This window comes from Anastrepha ludens, chromosome 6 (assembly GCF_028408465.1).
Source record: "Anastrepha ludens isolate Willacy chromosome 6, idAnaLude1.1, whole genome shotgun sequence".
Taxonomy (NCBI): Eukaryota; Metazoa; Arthropoda; class Insecta; order Diptera; family Tephritidae; genus Anastrepha; species Anastrepha ludens.
This window is the reverse complement of record NC_071502.1, coordinates 44,780,656-44,798,394: the sequence shown is the minus strand read 5'-3', so window position 1 is coordinate 44,798,394 and position 17,739 is coordinate 44,780,656. Positions and strand designations below refer to the sequence as shown.

At 35.9% G+C, this 17,739-nt stretch overlaps 1 protein-coding gene across 1 annotated transcript in view; it reads right to left on the bottom strand.

Annotated features, from left to right (window-relative positions):
* Nucleotides 1-17,428, bottom strand: part of LOC128867415 (protein FAM13A) — a 211,410-nt gene extending 193,982 nt beyond the window's left edge. The window contains exon 1 of the mRNA XM_054108602.1: nucleotides 17,046-17,428. The gene's annotated coding sequence lies outside the window, so the exon portion shown is untranslated. The remainder of the gene's footprint in view (nucleotides 1-17,045) is intronic.
* Nucleotides 17,429-17,739: the final 311 nt, after the last annotated feature.

Here is a 17,739-nt window from a genome sequence, read left to right as displayed (position 1 = left end):
GCAGTATTCTGTATGGATGTCCAGGCAGTTAAATTAGTGCCTCAACTAAACGCGAGTGCTGCATATTATAAAATGAAGCTTCAACTACATAACTTTAGGCATGAATCTCAATTTGTTCAACTCATTAAGGAAGCTAGAAAAGTTCCAGCACCTCTATAAGCGCACCATTTGCGTTATGATTATTTTTTAAATTTCGAAAATATTTCAAAGATATACATATCAATACAACCAGGTGAATATTGCACACTGAAACAACTCTTTAGATATATATATTTAAGCTTTTCTTAAATTACATTCAAGGGCATTGGATATCATACAGTACGCATGCCTCGAGCCTTGGCGTATGACTCGTCAGGAACAATTTATTTTAAAACAAATGTAACAGATGAATATTAGTTACTCCCACAGAGATCGAAGTTTCCGATTAAAAATGTGTCCCCAGATTGTCTTTATAAAGAGAAAATAGCCATATCTAAAAAAAAGTGGGACCATTTGCAAGATCTAAAAAAATTTCTTCCAGCAGATTGCCACCAATTTTATGATAATTTACCTTATAAAACCTAATTTGTTTTCAGTATGATAACATCTGCCTTCAAATATGTATTTTAGTTTTAATTATTTATTTATTTTACTTCAAACATGAACTATTATAATAGTTTGTCCGAATTTTAACTTACAACAAAAAGCCCTAACTTAAATTTATTTTCAAGAAAAATAATAACAAAAAGCCCTATCTCAAATAACTTCAAAGAAATTAAAAATAATAACAAAATTATACCAGAATTGAATTTGTTACCTGTTTTGAATAAAAATTGCAATAGAAATGTTTTTTGCATCTTAAGTTTTTAAGGCTTTATTCAGTTTTTTCCTTCTCCTGAAAAGTAACGAAAAGTGTAGATACGCCTTTTCTATATTAAGCCATCGAAATGGTGTCGCGCGTCAATCATATCTGACGCTTGTGAACTAGACAGCTGAAGTACACAAATAGACAAGCGTCAAAATAAAGAATTACATTACGCAAAATCATTTTTGGTTTTATTTAGTAAAAAGTTATTCAAAAACAAAATTGGATGATTAATTCTCTACCACCTTGAATGTGTCTGGTGCGAGTAGTTTTCTTTTCCAGGACTTGTAGTTTTGAATATTTTATTTATAACAGCAATTAAGGCATTCGAACCAAGCAGCTGTGCGCCATGAAAGATAGCAATTAAAATGAAATTTTGGAACGCAACGCAAAAAATTTATAGTCAATGAGTACCCGATACAACGTGCATGCATATATGTGCACATGTTTATGTACAGTTAGTAACAGAAGTAAGTATACACCGGATACGTTTTCAATTTTCCCCCAATCGATTCCTTCAAACAACCTAAGTTATAGCAAAATTGTATTTTATTTACATGAATGAAATACAAAAATCATATTTAATCCAAATAATGACAAAATTTTAAAAAGGAACAAAATTATAGCTTTTTATATTAAACTTTATAAAAATGCATGACTCAAAAGTAAGTATACAGTTCATCATATTATTAATTTGTGAAATCAAAAACATAATTAAAATCAAATCCTAGTATTTGGTAGGATAACCATTAGACTTTACAATCGCTTTAAGTCGTGTTGGCATTGATTTCACCAAGTTACAGCTGGTGGTATTTTATTCCATTCCTCTTGAAGGACGTTTTTCAGTTGTTTTTTATTTCTAATCGGATGTTTACGTATTTGCCGCTTTAAATGATTTATGGTTGGTGTCCGGGGACTGTGGCGGTGTTTTCAGCTGTTTTCGCACATTGTATAATAGCCCTCTCGTACAATGTTGGATGTGTGCTCGTGGTCAATGTCCTGCTGGAAGATAAAAAATCCTCCAAGGCCCTTTCTTTTAAATTATTTTTCAAAATATTTACATAACCATATCGGTCCATAATATTTTTGATAAATACCAAGTTTGGAACCCCGTTCGCAGCCATACATAACATAACTTTTCTTCAAACTTTTTCACGGCCAACAGATCCACAGATATTGAACTTACACTCATCAGAAAATATGACTTGGTTCCAAACCGTTTGGTCATATTTTGCATGACCTTTTGCGAATGAAATCCGTTTACTCCGATTGGCACTACTCACGAAGTGCTTTTCCCTAACATTGCGCCCTTGACAACAAGCACTATGCAAAACTCGGCGAATAGTTTGTGTGCTAAATTGTTTTCCAGTCTCATTTTCAACTTCAGATTTCAATTTGGGGGCACTTATTGTGGGGTTTGTCCTGATTTTCCGTACGACTAAGCTTTTTTCTCTGGGACTTAAGCACCACCATAAATCAGGCTCCTGTATACTTATTTATGTCACTAACTGTAAATGCACGCACGTGCAAGCAATTCTGTGTGAGCTTGCCTACCACAAGGCGCTCAAGCCACACTGGCGACAACCAATGTTGGTATTTCTAGTTTTCGGTTGGACAGTGGCGTTGTTGTTGTATTTTGTTTTTCAAATGTTTTTATTTTCCTGAATGTAAAGTCATTCTTTGTTTTCTTTGCCCTCCTCCGTTTGCCTTTAACTCGCAGTCGCACATTCTAAGTGCAATAAACGTCCTTGCGCCAATTTTTAGTGGCAATACAACTTTTCAATGCACTGATTGAGTTGTTGTTTTACCTATATGCGGAATGATTAAATTACTTCAGCATGACGGTGTTTCCAACAATACAAGCAACAACTCCTTCTGTGTAATTAATTTAACGTAGTTGACTGGAGTGGAGAGAGTTTGCTAGCGACCTGCTGTGTGGTATTGTATTTTTGTAAGCACATTTGTGCATATGTATGTGTGTTTGTATATGTACATATACTTAAGTATGCGTATATACTACAATATATGTATGGGCATTGAATGGACTGCATACACTTTTATGGATCTGTTACTAATCACCTACGGAATTCAGTGCGCCTTATTTTATTCTGAGCATTTGCCCTCTTGTGGAATATGCTAATAAGAAATAATACAGTAAAATTTGGTTAAATGCATCCCAGCTTTATATATATATAATTGGCGAGTACACCCCTTTTTTGGTGTGCGTCTTGATGTTGTTCCACAAATGGAGGGACCTACAGTTTCAAGCCGACTCCGAACGGCAGATATTGGTTTTTTTAATTATGAGGAGCTTTTTCATGGCAGAAATACGCTCGGAGGTTTGCCATTGCCTGCCGAGGGGCGACCGCTATTAGAAAAATGTTTTTCGTCATTTTCGTGTTTCACCGAGATTCAAACCTACGTTCTCTTTGGGAATTCCGAATGGTAGCCACGCATCAACCCATTCGGCTACGGCGGCCGCATCCCAGCTTTAGTGCTGTATATTTTATACTAAGTTTATCATCGGCAAGTGGAACTCTTTACTTGAATTTCGCTCGCCTATGTTTTACCCGCAGATGCCCCCAAAGATAGCTGCCAGCATTTTTTTTAAAGTCACTTATTTTAATCGTATAAATATTTTCATAGATCTTGATATTAATAGCCCCCAAATATATTTATACCAGCGAAACTGTATAAATTTTAAGCTCTATTGCTATAGAAAAATGCGTGACATCAATGAAGTATCAGAAGTTATCGGAGACTTAGACTCGAACCAAAAACTCTACACTTTACCAAAGATGTGTGACGTTCTACATCACAGCGGGTATCTCAGAGACAAATTAAAAACGTCTTTCTGTAAGAATTTCATGAAAAGGGAGGAAATTATAGTTTGCGCTACTGTTACGGCCTTTAAAAAATCTTCTTCTTCAACTGCCTATCTACTGATGGATGCTGGCGTTCACATTTACTAATAAAAATTATTTCTTATTACAAGCTTTTTTATATTACACTATTATATTTAAATTATATATAATATGTTGTCAACAAAACTGGAATATACTTCGCGGATGTTTCTCAACCAGAACATCTGCTTTCGTCCTATGCCCCTTTTTCCTTCTATTTTTCCCTCTCGGTTGGGGTAATTCATATTTCGCTCCACGAATGAGGTGTCCCAGGTGTCCAGCTGTTTTGCGACGTTTAACATTTTGCAGCAATCCTCGCTCTTTTCTACATCTTCACAGGACTTCTACGTTAAAAAATACAGCCATCGAAAAAATTACACTACCACATTTGGCTTTGATTTAACTACTCTTCTTTTGTGTATTTAATTTTAATAAGCCTTGTAAAAAAATTTTGTTATCGCCACAACAAATATCACATAAATTAAAGTTTCAAACTTTGTACAAGTTTATAAATATTTGAAAAAATTTTAAAACAGAGGGTTTGAGATGGCTCGAAATTCTTGGTGATTTGATGATAATTTTTGTCATGGCGTTGCATAACCTCAAATAAAGCAAAAGATCATATTTTTTATCCCTTATATAACCCCAACCAAGGCGGATTTTTCTTTCGCTGTCTCCAACCAGATGTCAGCATAAAATGAAATAGCGAAAAGCAGTTGCCTTCGCACTTTCGTCATATGCTTCTAGCTCCAACTTCATGTCGGCTGAGCAACATAGTTCGTCCTTCCTTTTTTCTTTCCTACTTTCTTCTGGCGTGATATTACACCTTTACCGTTAGTGAATGCACCTTGACTTCAATCTTGCAATTTGATGGTTGGTTTGTCAAAATTACGTGTTTCTGCATTGTTTTCTCAGTTGTTTGCTTAAATTCGAATGTTAAATTTTATTAGACACAAAGCCACTTTGACAAGAAAAGGAGCTAAAGCTTGAGGTACACTTGGGGTAGAGGCTGTCCTATTTTTGCGCAATGTACTACCCAAGTGACCCAGTTGTCAAGTCTCAAACAATATGAAGCAATTTGTCGTTATAAATGTTTTCTGTGAGTATCAAGGGCGGCGTCTAATTGCAATCATCGGAGTTCCGTCTGAGAGAGAGAAATTGTATACGCTCGATAATTCTACCTCATTGTTCCTCTCTGTCATGCTACTGAAATGCATGTCTGAAAACATTATCGACCCATTGTTATGCAAGATGCTTTAGCTGCAAGCCCTGGCGGCCATCAACAAAGGAAAAGGTGGATTGATTTTAAATTTTCTTCATTTTGGCTACTGCTGCGTCGTACAAACTGTAGGGATTGCAGGGCTAATGCTCGCTCCCAGTATACATACATAATACGAAGCACTTAAAGCTGAAGTGAATTTTTTTCTCTTTTATCTAATCTTGGTGCATAAATCACTATGTTATCGCTCATCTTAAGTCAATCTGATAATTTCATATTGCTATTTTAGTCCGTTTTTGATTGTTTTGCTTTCAATGCAATCTAATTGTCAATGAAGTTAAAGAGATTAGTTGCCTGAGCAACGAAGATTAACTGTCGTCTGCAATGCAGAGATTTCTGCTAACTTTAAAGTTGTCGTGCAACTGATGTAAATATCTCTTGTAGCTAAGGGGTTTCCAATAACAGGTGTAATTATGAATTGGATTGCACTATCGAGAGATGATTAACGATTTTTTATGGCCGGAATTGGATGGTATTGATCTGGACAACATTTATGTTCAACAAGACGGCGCTACGTGCCACACAAGCAACGAAACCATTGATCTTTTGCAGGAAAAGTTTCCAGACCGTGTTATCTCTCGAAGAGGTGATCACAATTGGCCATCGAGATCTTGTGATTTAGCACCTTGTGACTTTTTTCTTTGGGACCTCGTGAAAGAAAAGGTCTACGCCAACATCCCGGGGACGATTCAAGACCTCAAAGATGGAATTCGTGAGGCTATCGAGGACATAGGGCAGCCACTTTGCAATTCGGTTGTGGAAAATTTCATGAAAAGGATATTGTCCTGTAAGCGTGGTCGTGATGGGCATTTGCCCGATGTTATTTACCACCATTAACGGCATACCTTCCTCTTTATAATGAAATAAACATCTTTGAATATCAAAATAACACCTCTTATTGGAAAACCCTTTGTCTGGTCTGCATGTCTGTCGGATAGGGGTCGGTTTCTATCTATTGACAATTCCTTCAGTTTTGCAGAGGCCTTAAATATATCAGCCCTCCTGAACAGCTCTTCGCTCTTCGCTTTCAGATGCTGTTAAAGAAGGTATTACATTTCAAAATATGTGACTTCAAATCTAAGACTTCTTGACTTTTTTGATCACCTCGTAGCTTCTAGTACTGTCTCGGTTACACATCCGGGATGATAGCTTAGACATTTCAAAAACTGTTGACCCATTTTATCGTTAAAGACTAGGTAAGGAACTTAACCGGGTTTTACTGTACTAGATATAAATGCATATAATGTCGAAATCTAAATGTGCTGAAAAGGCAAAACATGCGTCAAACTGGTTTCACATTCGAGCCCAATCACCTGTGTAAATTTTTTAGCAAAAAAACAAAAAAAAAAAAAACACAGCAAAATTAGCTTAACACCTCAGCTGTTTTAGATGTTTTTTCATGCACTTTTCTTACGACTCAACTCTCCGTCACTTTGTTAGCAAAACTAGCCGCGAATAGTGGGCGTTCGAATAAAAACAAGCATATGTACGTATCTAATCCACATAGTAAGCAGGCTATGTAAAGACTCGCACGCAACTTGCAACACTGCCAATAGCGTTGGCCACAAACTGAGGCGCTGCGATGCTTCAGGTCAATGCACCAGAATTGCCTTAGACAAAATGCCAAGGCAAGCTCGCAGCAAATTGTTGGCAGGCGTTGTCACATGATCTGTCAGTGTAGGCAAAAATAAATATAAAAAAGTAAGTACAGTTGCGGGCATCAAAACATGGGCAGATCATTCCTTTGTGAATAGAACTCTGCAATATATTATATTACCCTCCCTTATTAGGAAACAAGCAATTCAGCTGTAACGACCACGATTTTATTCCCAGGTGCACTTCAGTCCAAGAGTATTATAATTAGAACAGGATTAACAGGATAATGGAACTGTGGTATATATAAAAATATATACATATACCAAACTACTCAGAAAGGGTAGGAGTCGCTTCAGGCATGCTTATCCGTCCTCGATCGAAAATTATTATATTTATTATATTTAAATACAAGGTTTGTTCCTATTCAAACTGGACGAAGTCGGTCCATAATCACGCCTACCTCTCATATACCTTTAGTTTTTAAAACAGAAAAAAAACTTAAAATCTCTGTTACAAAACGATGAAAGGTTTGCATACAATTTGAGGTGCCACGCCGTTCATCTCGATAACGACTTAATAAAACTCACCCAAACTTTGTGCTCTCTACCTCTTTTTGAACCGATATAAATATCATTGAAATGACACCACAACCACGTCCACTTTTTTATATGTTAAGAGTAAGTTTCCCTTCGTCCGGCCCAAATTCAGTTTTACTAAAATGTGTGCGGTTATATAAAATTCATACCGCACCCAATTTAGTGCTTTCTTATTTGTTTTTTGTATTAAACTGACGGCGCAAAGATGGGCAATGACACTGGATCGGGAGTGTACTCGGAACAATTATTCTTAAATTGCTCATTTAGAGCCCTAGACCGGTGTAGCGTATTCCAAGCTGAGATCCACGATAAGTCTAATGGACTTACATCCGCCAAACCTTACCATTTTTGTTGATAGCCAAGCAACGGCACATCCATTCAAGATGTTTTTGAAGGATGCAGGAGATCGTTCTCGCTTATCTCGCTTTATTGGCTTTCCGGCCACTCTGGAGTGGAGGAAAATGAAAGAGTGAATAAGTATGCAAAGAAATGCTCTGAGGCTGACATTCAGCGAGTGGTAGAGCGCATTAGCATTTCTATAAACGAACTGTACACTCAAAGACGACGTGCCAAATATCTTGGTGATTATTTTTTTGAAGACCTGGAAATTTTGCAAAATGTCTCACTGGAGAGACTAGTTAACTTCTAAGGAGATCTAAGTGGTTTAAGTAACTAAGTGCGTGGATGGAACTCAAATGCAGGTATCACAATAGGTCTGGCCCTAAGGCTAAGTATCTAGTCTTAGACAAGCAACCTGGCTAACATAACCTAATACACTTGTTTCTTGCAACGTACAACATACCGGAACTAAAAATATGAGATTTGGACTTGTCTTTTCTTCTGTACAATTTTGATTTATTAATATGGCCCTTCATTGTCGAAAACCGCTTCTGAAAGGGTACCGAGCAATTAAATCAGCAGCTTGAAATTTTTCTCAAATTTCTATGCCGCCTTCTTCTATGAACTTTCTTCGAGTAATATTTTCGACAGTTTTGAATGTATTTTCCGGACTCATTTGTTCCAGACAACGATTCTTCAATGCGATAGTCTTTCTTACGCATTCTGGCCAGTATTCTTCTTTATACACTCGGCCTTCTACGACTTTCAAAGAAATTTCCGAAGGTGCTCTTGCCAAACCCTTCTCTTTCACTTATTTTTCAGGCAGTTTTTATGTCGTTCCGCATAACGAAAAAACCTGTTCGTGCCACTTTCGGTTATATTTTTTTTTAATTCTGCATTATTGCTTTTCACAAAACACCAATATTTTATGATTACTAATTATGATGATTCTGATTATAAAATACACATTTTGAATGCATTTCCTGCTTGACTTTGACAGTCTTTGGACGAATTCTTAAGTGCCATCTGTCCGCATTTCTATGTTCACAACTGTATATACTCATTTATTATATTACATATTTACTGCAATTATGTGACGTTGTATTCATGTTTGCAGCATGCATATAGATATTGTGTGTGTATGTATGTATGTGGGCGAGCGAACAGCCGAGTATCACGTAGCAATTGGCAAGTAGCCGTTTTTATTCGCATTAGTTGCCTCCGCTGACGGGCTTTTTCGCTAGACAAAGTGGCACATTCATAACTCGCATTTTGGCCATTAATTAACTCTGACAAACAACTAAAACAAACCTCCATGGTATTGGCGGGCTAGCTGGAGATTTCAGAAATTTTGCAGTCATGTGATCTGCTGAATTTTGCAAAATCTTTATTAGTTAATTTTATGTGCATCCATTCACTTATACGCTCGCCTGCTTGCTAGCTTATTAGCTGCTCTTTTCGGTTGAATGGAGGGTCGATAATCATTTTTATTATTTTTCAATCATTACACAACAAGAAACACAAACATGAACACTACAACAATAGTGATATGGGTCTTATATGATACTAATTTAAAATTAGCGATTTTATATAATTACATTTCAATTTCATCTTCATTTGTGGAACAGCATCACGACGTGCGCCACAAATAGGAGGAGGAGTTCGGCCAAACAATCAAAGACGGTGTAAGCGCCTACTATATATATATATCATTTTAATTTAATATAAATGATTCAGTCCAGTAAAAGATATTATTACTATTAACCTGAACATAAAGACCACCGAGTGTGTAAACTTTTTACGAAAGTTTTGAGCTCTCAATTTGTAAGACAACCTCAAGTCACACACCACAAATTAGATTACAATTCTGTCCTAAATAGCCGTGGACGTAGTCACAACGTCAATAGAGTTGCTTGCTGCCTTTCTTCAGACTAAAATCTTATTTGTGAGTGTTGTAGGCTATAGTTTTCTCGAGGTCATATCCAGTTCCCAATATAAAATTCTAAAATTTCAACCTTCCACTAAGTAGTCACTCAAACTCAGCAATCAGCAAAATAGAATCTTTCAATTTTTGAAGTGCTGCGTTAAAGAAACATTGCTTGGATAAAGCACATCACTTACTTTATTTTTTGAGGGCGTAATAGAATTTGTGCTCTAAAATGAAAACGTGCAATTGGAGTACTTTAGAATAAATCCATCACACTTCGTTTCCACTGTGACTTGGTGATGTGACTTAGCTGCTAAAATTTTTGGAATTGCTTTTTTTCATTCTGCATAAAATTGTCGATTGCCTCTATTAATAGAATTTTTTAGATGTTTTGTCTTGTGTATTCTCCGCCATATAAAAGACTTGCAACCAACAACGTTTTATGTATTAAATTTTAATATAATAGAGTGCAATTTGACGTGACTCGAAGTTTCAGTTGATTTTGATAATTTTGTATCTGACGATATTACGCATTTCCTCCATATAACGAATGCATTGCATTCTTTAATAAAAAACAAAAAAAAAAAAAAAATGGTCAAAAATTGTCCGTGAGTGCTTCTATAATTTTGCAACAATAAAAAAACAATAAATTAAAAGAATTAAATAAATGGTCAAAAATTATCCTGTGAGTGCTTTTATAATTTTGCAACGAGGTATAATCAATTTTTGGGTACATAAATTTTTTGGTGAAGCCTTGGAATTTTTTGAAGTTTAAGAGGTCGAGCCAAGAAGCACCGAGAGATTTGGTAACACCTAAAACACTCAGGCTTAAAAGCCCATTGTATTTAAACCTATGGAAAGTGAAAGGGTAGATAGTCACGGAGTAAATGAGAGAAGTTACAGAAGGATACCTCTATTCCATCCTATCTTAGACCTGTGGGAATTTTCTACATTCTTTGATAAATCTGAAAATTCACTCCAGTTTGAGAGAACGAATTTTACTTGTTCCATGACATCGGAACCTAAAATTCGTAGCCTTGCTCTAGCAAATGAGGGCACTCACAGAGAAAATGATCAGTGTCCGCCTCCTCTAAGCAAGACAGACAAATCGGGTCTTCAATACCGCAATAATACCGACCATCAACCGAACATATTTTCTTCCAAGTTTTAGAAGAAAGTCCGACAGTTTTCTGTTCGGGCTTGTCACAAAACACTTTGCCGTTCTGCAGCGTTCCAGATCGGACCCATCGCTCTTTATGTAAATTGGATAGGTAATCAGTGATCTACTTCTTGAATTCTGCAGAACTGATTACGATTATTGCCTCTAGTCCCAATGGTGGAACCGCTGATTCACAGTTGGCCAATTCATCGGCAATTCCATTCTCTTGAACTCCGCAGTGTCCTGAAGCCCATATAAGTACGAGCTTATTCTGTCTTGCAACAGAGTTAGGCTTCTTCTTACAGTCTTGAACAATCTTTGAGGTTTGCTTTGCGTTCTCTAAAGCCTTTAGCACAGCCTGACTTTCACTAAAGACTCCAATCTGCTTCCCGCTCCCGCTACTCTCAATTATCCATTCTACTACTTTCAGAATGGCAAGAATTTCCGTTTGAAAAACAGTTGCCATTCCTTCCATAGCGATTAATGATACCTATTACTCTCTTTTAAGTACCATCCGGGTGGTCAAGCTTTACTATTTGTATTATTCTTCTTCTTGATTGGCGCGATAGCCGCTTAAGCGATTTTGGCCGAGTTTAGCCAAGCGCGCCAGTCGTTTCTTTCTCGTGCTAACCGCCGCCAGTTAGACACACCAGGTGACCTTCGAACGCAAAGGAATACTACTTATTTTATGGTTGGAATATTTCGTGAGGGATTTTATTTTTCTATTTCAATCTACAGAGAGATGTCTTACAGACTAATACAATTAAGGGGTTATATACCTTGTGAGCCCGAAAAAATGGACGATTTTCATAATTTTTTTTAAATATGTTTTAGAACTTTTATTCAAATGAGGCATATATCATAGTGACGGGTAACTCTCGAAGAATACATTTTGGTATTTTTATTTTACAAAATGTTATTAATTATCGATATGAGAACCGCTTCCCACCAAAAAAACGGTTTTTGAGGGGTTGAAAAATTAAAAAAAAAAAAAACTAGGGTCTGTCAGACTCACGCACGGTAGAAGTGAAACTTCTAAGTTGGTTGTTCCATGCATGGGAGCCCCGGTTTAGATCTCTCCCCCCTCTCTCGTTTTAAATTCAGGTTTTCATTTTTTTTTTCTATATCACTCCACCAGATTATTCTGAAAAAGTCGTAGAAGGAAATACACTGTAATTTTTTTTTTTTTTTTGGTTTTGTGAATTATATACGATTAGTAGCAGAATTTATTTTTTTCGTAGAATCAATATAATCGAACGTTTCTTAATGCATTTTCATAAAGCAAACGTGTACCAGGAGGTGACACATTTTATAAATTTTAACTTTTTCAGAGTGCCGAAAAATATCTACATACATATCTACTTTGCTAAATCCTCTGTAGTAAATATTTTTTGTTTTGTATTTCATTTGTAAATATCTTTTTAATAACCATTTTAAGTGTATGTCTGCACTGCCAGCATGCCAAATTCATTCATAAAGTGACCCCCTTTTCCTTTCATATAGCACCTTCTCTCAATATTTGGTTCAGCAACTACTTCCAACCGGTTACTTTGTGTAGAAAAAAACAATTAACATCGTTTAGCGTTAAAACCAACAAAAGCATATGTATGTACGTGTTGGCATACGCTCAGAAGTATCAGAAACTTCCTCAACAAGTGCAGCCAATGGAGTGCTTGAAGGACAACAAATTATTTGTTTATCATGTGATCAGTGTGGCTAAGAGTACCTAAAATATGAAGTTGTAGTACCTAGTTAACTATTGTATGTGTACACACATATGTACAGTTAAGTTTTTGTAAATGAAGTGATATGAATATAAGCGTGATGTTACTGACCAAAACAATTACGGAAAGTTGTAATAGCGAAATAAAGCCTGCGGTTTCGTAGGAAATCCATCTAAAATGGAATTTCTGAAAGCAGACCTTTTTTGTATTATTTCTTTGCTCAATTTTATTCAATTAATCAAATGATAATCCAAGCTAGCAAAGAGCAGTTCAATTGAGTTGAAAGCAACGGTAAACTGGTATTTTAAATGTGATTTTTATAGATAATCAGAGCCATGATTGCTTCCATAAAGATTATATCTCAAGCTAAGGGTGACAAATGGCAGGCTACCACCCTCTAACCGACTCAGTAAACAAGGTAACTTGAAACAATGTATTAAATAGATGAGAACTTTATACACAAAATACTAGTTAGTGGTATTAAGGTCTTAGTAGTTGAACTTTAGAAAGGGTCATGAGTAGAGAAAATCATGCGCAGGTTATATATGTACAAAGGCAAAGAGAGCGCTGATCACATCACCATTGCCACGTTATTCCTGTTATCCTCCAGAGGAAATACTTAAGCTTCAAGATAGACATCAAGCTGAACTAAATACATAGCCGTCGAATGACGTCATAAAACGCTTCAGTAGAAAGTGGTAGTTAAAGTCAAACACTGTCCATTGAATGTGTTTAATGTGTGTTAATCAGATCTCATATGGTCAGCAGTTCTTTTCAAAAAGTTTATAAAATTCATTAAAATTTTCGAACAAAAATATGTAAATATATTCGCAAAAGCTCGGTTTCTTATTACCAAAGCCCAACCGAGTGAAACCGAACTGAAGTTTTAGCCGAACGGCCTCAAGACGAGGGCGTAGCCGATGTACGGTCGTTCTCAGGTAGAAACAAATGACGAGACAACAATGGCGAGTATTAGTTGTTGCTTGAATTCCCTCGACAATAGCAAAGCTAAAAGTAATTAAAGTATGACAGTTTGGAAAACACATACAATTAAAAAAGAAAATCAAATCTGTTTCTGCTACTACCTTTTCAATATGCCTTGTACTGAGCCAATTGTTTGAGTTTTTTCTATTTATTTGGTCTCTACATTGCCAAATTTTGTTTAAGTTACTGTAAATGAAGGCAAATCTATTAAAGGTGGTGTCAGTAAATCAGCTGATTTATTTTTTGAAGGGAAACTTCTTAGACCTCGATGGACGAGCGAGAATGGTGAGTAAAATGTCAAGGTCATGCAACGTTTTGGGCATTTTCGTTCCGCGAGAGAGAAAAAAGATATAACGTAGAGGAAAAGGAGAGATAGATACAATTTAGGCTATTTTTCCTTAGTATTTTCTTGTGGTTGCTGATTTCTAGGGAGAAATAACACTGCCTGCTTTTTGGCGCCTGTTTGTTGGTGAAAATTTGTCGGAAATATATTTTTGGTGCCTACTTTTTGGCGTTATATTTCCTTGGTGCCTACTGTTTGGGGCATTTCTTGGCGCTTTTTGGCGCTTTTTTCCGTTTCAATGTTATGATTTATTTCTGAAAGAAGCTGCCAGCATGGCGTCGATAAAGATTTTAAGGACACGAGACACACGAATATGCCCTAACTGGATAAAAATCGGTATGTGGAAGATGAAATATTCGAGTTTAAAATGGAATTTTATTATAAACATTTAGATTTTTCGATGTAATTTTAAGTGTGAACGGAAGATACATAAAAATAATTTCACTTTTGCAGTATTTAACTTTATCATTTTCCTATCGTTTCTCCGCTAGTAAACACGTGTAAGAAATCTGTTCGTAAATGAAGGGTCTATCAAAAATGACGCCTAAATGTCGGTAGCGAATAACTCCTAGACGATACCTTTGTTTTATGTCATCTTTACCATTTGTCAAAAAGGTTTTATTTTGTGAAAATTATTGTCATAATTAGTCGACAATTCATAAAATTTCAAGAAACTGGTTCTGTCGACACATAGAGATAGGACCGACAAGGCCAAAAACTAGATGTTCTATGGAGAATATTGCAGCCTTAAGGTACTTGACCACCTTGGAAAGCTAAAAAGTACAACATATTCAATAATTTTTTTTTCATGTTCTGTATAATATATTAAAATAAATTTTTTTTTAAATTTTTATTTAGAGCTTATATAATACAAAAAAAAATTGATTTATTAAAATTTCTTTATTTAACATATATCCAGGAGGCGCCAAAGTCGAGACCTGAAGAAAATCATGTCTTGCGGCGGACAGTTAATCTTAGAAATGGTAATTCTAAAACAAAAGAGAGAAACAAAATTTTCAAAAGGAAGGTTCCTTGCGTGAGAATTTACCACAAACTGACAAAAAAAAAAAATTATAAAAAAATGGCGGATGTTTGAAAAAAAGTTAAGAAAACACCCCTGTTTTTCACAATGTTATGCTTAAAAAGCAATACTTTATTAACTTTCTTTTTGCAAAATGTGGTAAATTGGCATACAAAACATCTTAACAAATAAAACAAGACCAAAATCATTAAAATCGGCTAAGCAGTTTCGGAGATAAAGTGTCCGCCATTCGAAAAAAAGTAATTTCTGGAAAAACGCGTTTAAAGTTAAAACTTGCTATTTTCTTTCCGCTGAGTCAGCAAGTAATGAGTGCAGGATGCGCCTGCACATTTTCACTGATTTCACTTTGTTAGAATTCGAATTTAAAAAAACAGTTTCAGGTGATGATTTTTAAAAGTATAAGGATTGAAAAAATGTAAAAAAAAAAAATTTAATTTTTTGAAACTTATAAGGTGGTCAAGTACCTTAACGCAAAGTGTTGGTGAACAACCTTCAAAATCGATATCTCGACTTTCTCAACAAATAGGCTTCGTGAATCGACTGTTTGGCCATTTGAATGATTCCATTTTTCGCATATAATAATATAATAAGAGCCGTATTTCGAATAAAAATTAGTGAAACGTGAAAGAATCTAAATTTTTACATGTATTATTTAAAAACAACATCTATGTGCCTCTTTTGCAATACCCTTTATTTGCGGTTTGCGTTCCCAATGAATTCAAAGATGATACAGATATACTTCGAATTTAGTTTCGCGGGTGTTCGAATCCAGTGATACTGTTTTCTTAGGTTTTACGGAAATCGTACCGAGAGGATCTCACTGATTGGACTTTGATATTGGCTGAGTAGAGCATGAGATCAGTTGTCAAAAGTAGTTACTCTCAAGGCGGATTGAATAAATATTACTTTTTCTATTATTCTTGGTTACTGTTATCCTATACGCTTAGAGGTGGAAAACTATCGATAGCGACAATAGTTTTCAACTACCGATATTATCGATACTCCGATATATACAGTCTCTGCCAGAAGAAAAGAACCGTTTTTTTTTTTTCTTGTAACTTGAAGATATATTTCGTTTTGCTTTTTGCTGCAGAATAGTCCTACTCAAGGCCTACAACGCCAGTGCTAACTCAGGTTAGTGTCGTTCGAAACTTTCCCGTAAACGCAACCAAACAAAAATGAGTAAGAAGTACGCGAAGCGTTTTGAGGCGGTATTTTTATACACGCATTCGAAAGGTCCGAAATTATCTGCAAAAGTAATTAAAAAATCAAAAAAGTTTGTTGTGATGTGGAATCAGCGGTGCTTTTCCGAGCGCGGCTGAAGCGAGTGACGACAAAAAAGCAGGATAAGGTGATCGTCTAACTTTTTAAGCGGGAACCTTTTTTGTGACTACGCTAAGCACGAACAGTTCTTGCTAAAAAGGGAATGGATGTGAGTATCAAGACCATCGAAAGTCGACTGAAGCAGGCGAACATATCCTACCATCCCACATCATCAAAATCACTGGTCTCAAAAAACACATTAAGAAACAACAAAACAAAAAAATTGCGCCACAGTATTGCGCCACAGTCAACCCCATTGAAAATGTGTGGGGAACTATGAAAACTCATCTTTTCGGAAGGCCAGTCTTTGATTTACGTCAATTTCGCAAAATATAGTCCTGTTTATCGACGAGCTACGCAGAAAAGCTGGTTCAAAAATATTCCCTATTATTGAAAATTAATATTTGTAAACATTTAATTTTCATCAGAATCTTCATTGGAATAAGCCCAAATCCAAAAGTAATGGCGCGTGATATCAAACAGTTCCCCAGTCTCTGAAATTGAGAAAAACCTTTTTACATTGTCCTTGGTTGCATTTTGTATTACAAAGATGAGTTGACCTTGGGGTTTTCATAATGGTTCTCCCCACAATTCGCAACATTTAAGAGCAGGAGGAACCTTGATCACTGGCCGAGCTAAAAACGGCAAACAACCCCAATTTAGTGCACGCAGTTACATGTCATGTTGAAATACACTAATTGAATATATAGGTATGTATACCCACATATATACGAGTATGTACATACATGAGTGCATTTATAGACATGTACATATGTGTCATCAGAGAGGGATGAATGAACAAAAACTGGACACCCATAACAAATAAATGCAAATAAATATAGGGACGAACCCCAAATTTCGACATATAGGTGCATTAGGAATACTTGCATATTTATTAACATTGTTTTAATATTCTAGTCGCACCAAAATCCCATGTTGATGGCACTCAAATCAATACAATTTCACAGCATCTTTTACACGCTTACCTTGAAATTGTGTAGGGCTCTCCGCTTTTTTGCAGATTACCTTGAAAACGGGTTGAAGTGCAGATATGCAACTATACGGCAAATCAACAAGCACTTTTTGGTTAAAAACGCCCACTTTTATTAAGCTGCTTCCGACTTGAAACGGTTGCCAACAAATATAATTGAGCAAGTTTTGTGCGGCGAGATTCAATTTCTTAGCACTGAATTCATACAAAGTCACTGGAATTAAACGCCTTGCACCATACTCGTTTAAACTCAATCTACACAAATTTGTTGACGGGCTTCTAAACTTTAAACAAACGATTTATTTTATTTTTGCATAAAATACACATAAACCAACACGTATACCATTGATTGCATCGAATGGAAATAAATTAAAATGCAATGGATAACATAAAACAAGCAGAGAGGAATAAGCGGCATATGCGCTTCATACGACATTCCAATTATTTAGGAAAAGAGAACATATACAATTTGTTGTAGAGAGCGGTGTGACACAAGTGGAGAGAAATCTGATTATATGGAATTGCAACTTTCTGAACTTGAGTTGTAAAAAGGTGCAGAAATTTCTGAATTCTGTTGAAATAAGACAAAAATAAGATTACTTAAATCCGACTTTAATTTAGCATTCTTTGAAAATTGCAAAATCAGTGGTCGCCGTAGGCGCAGATGAACTTGATTACGTTTCCACGAC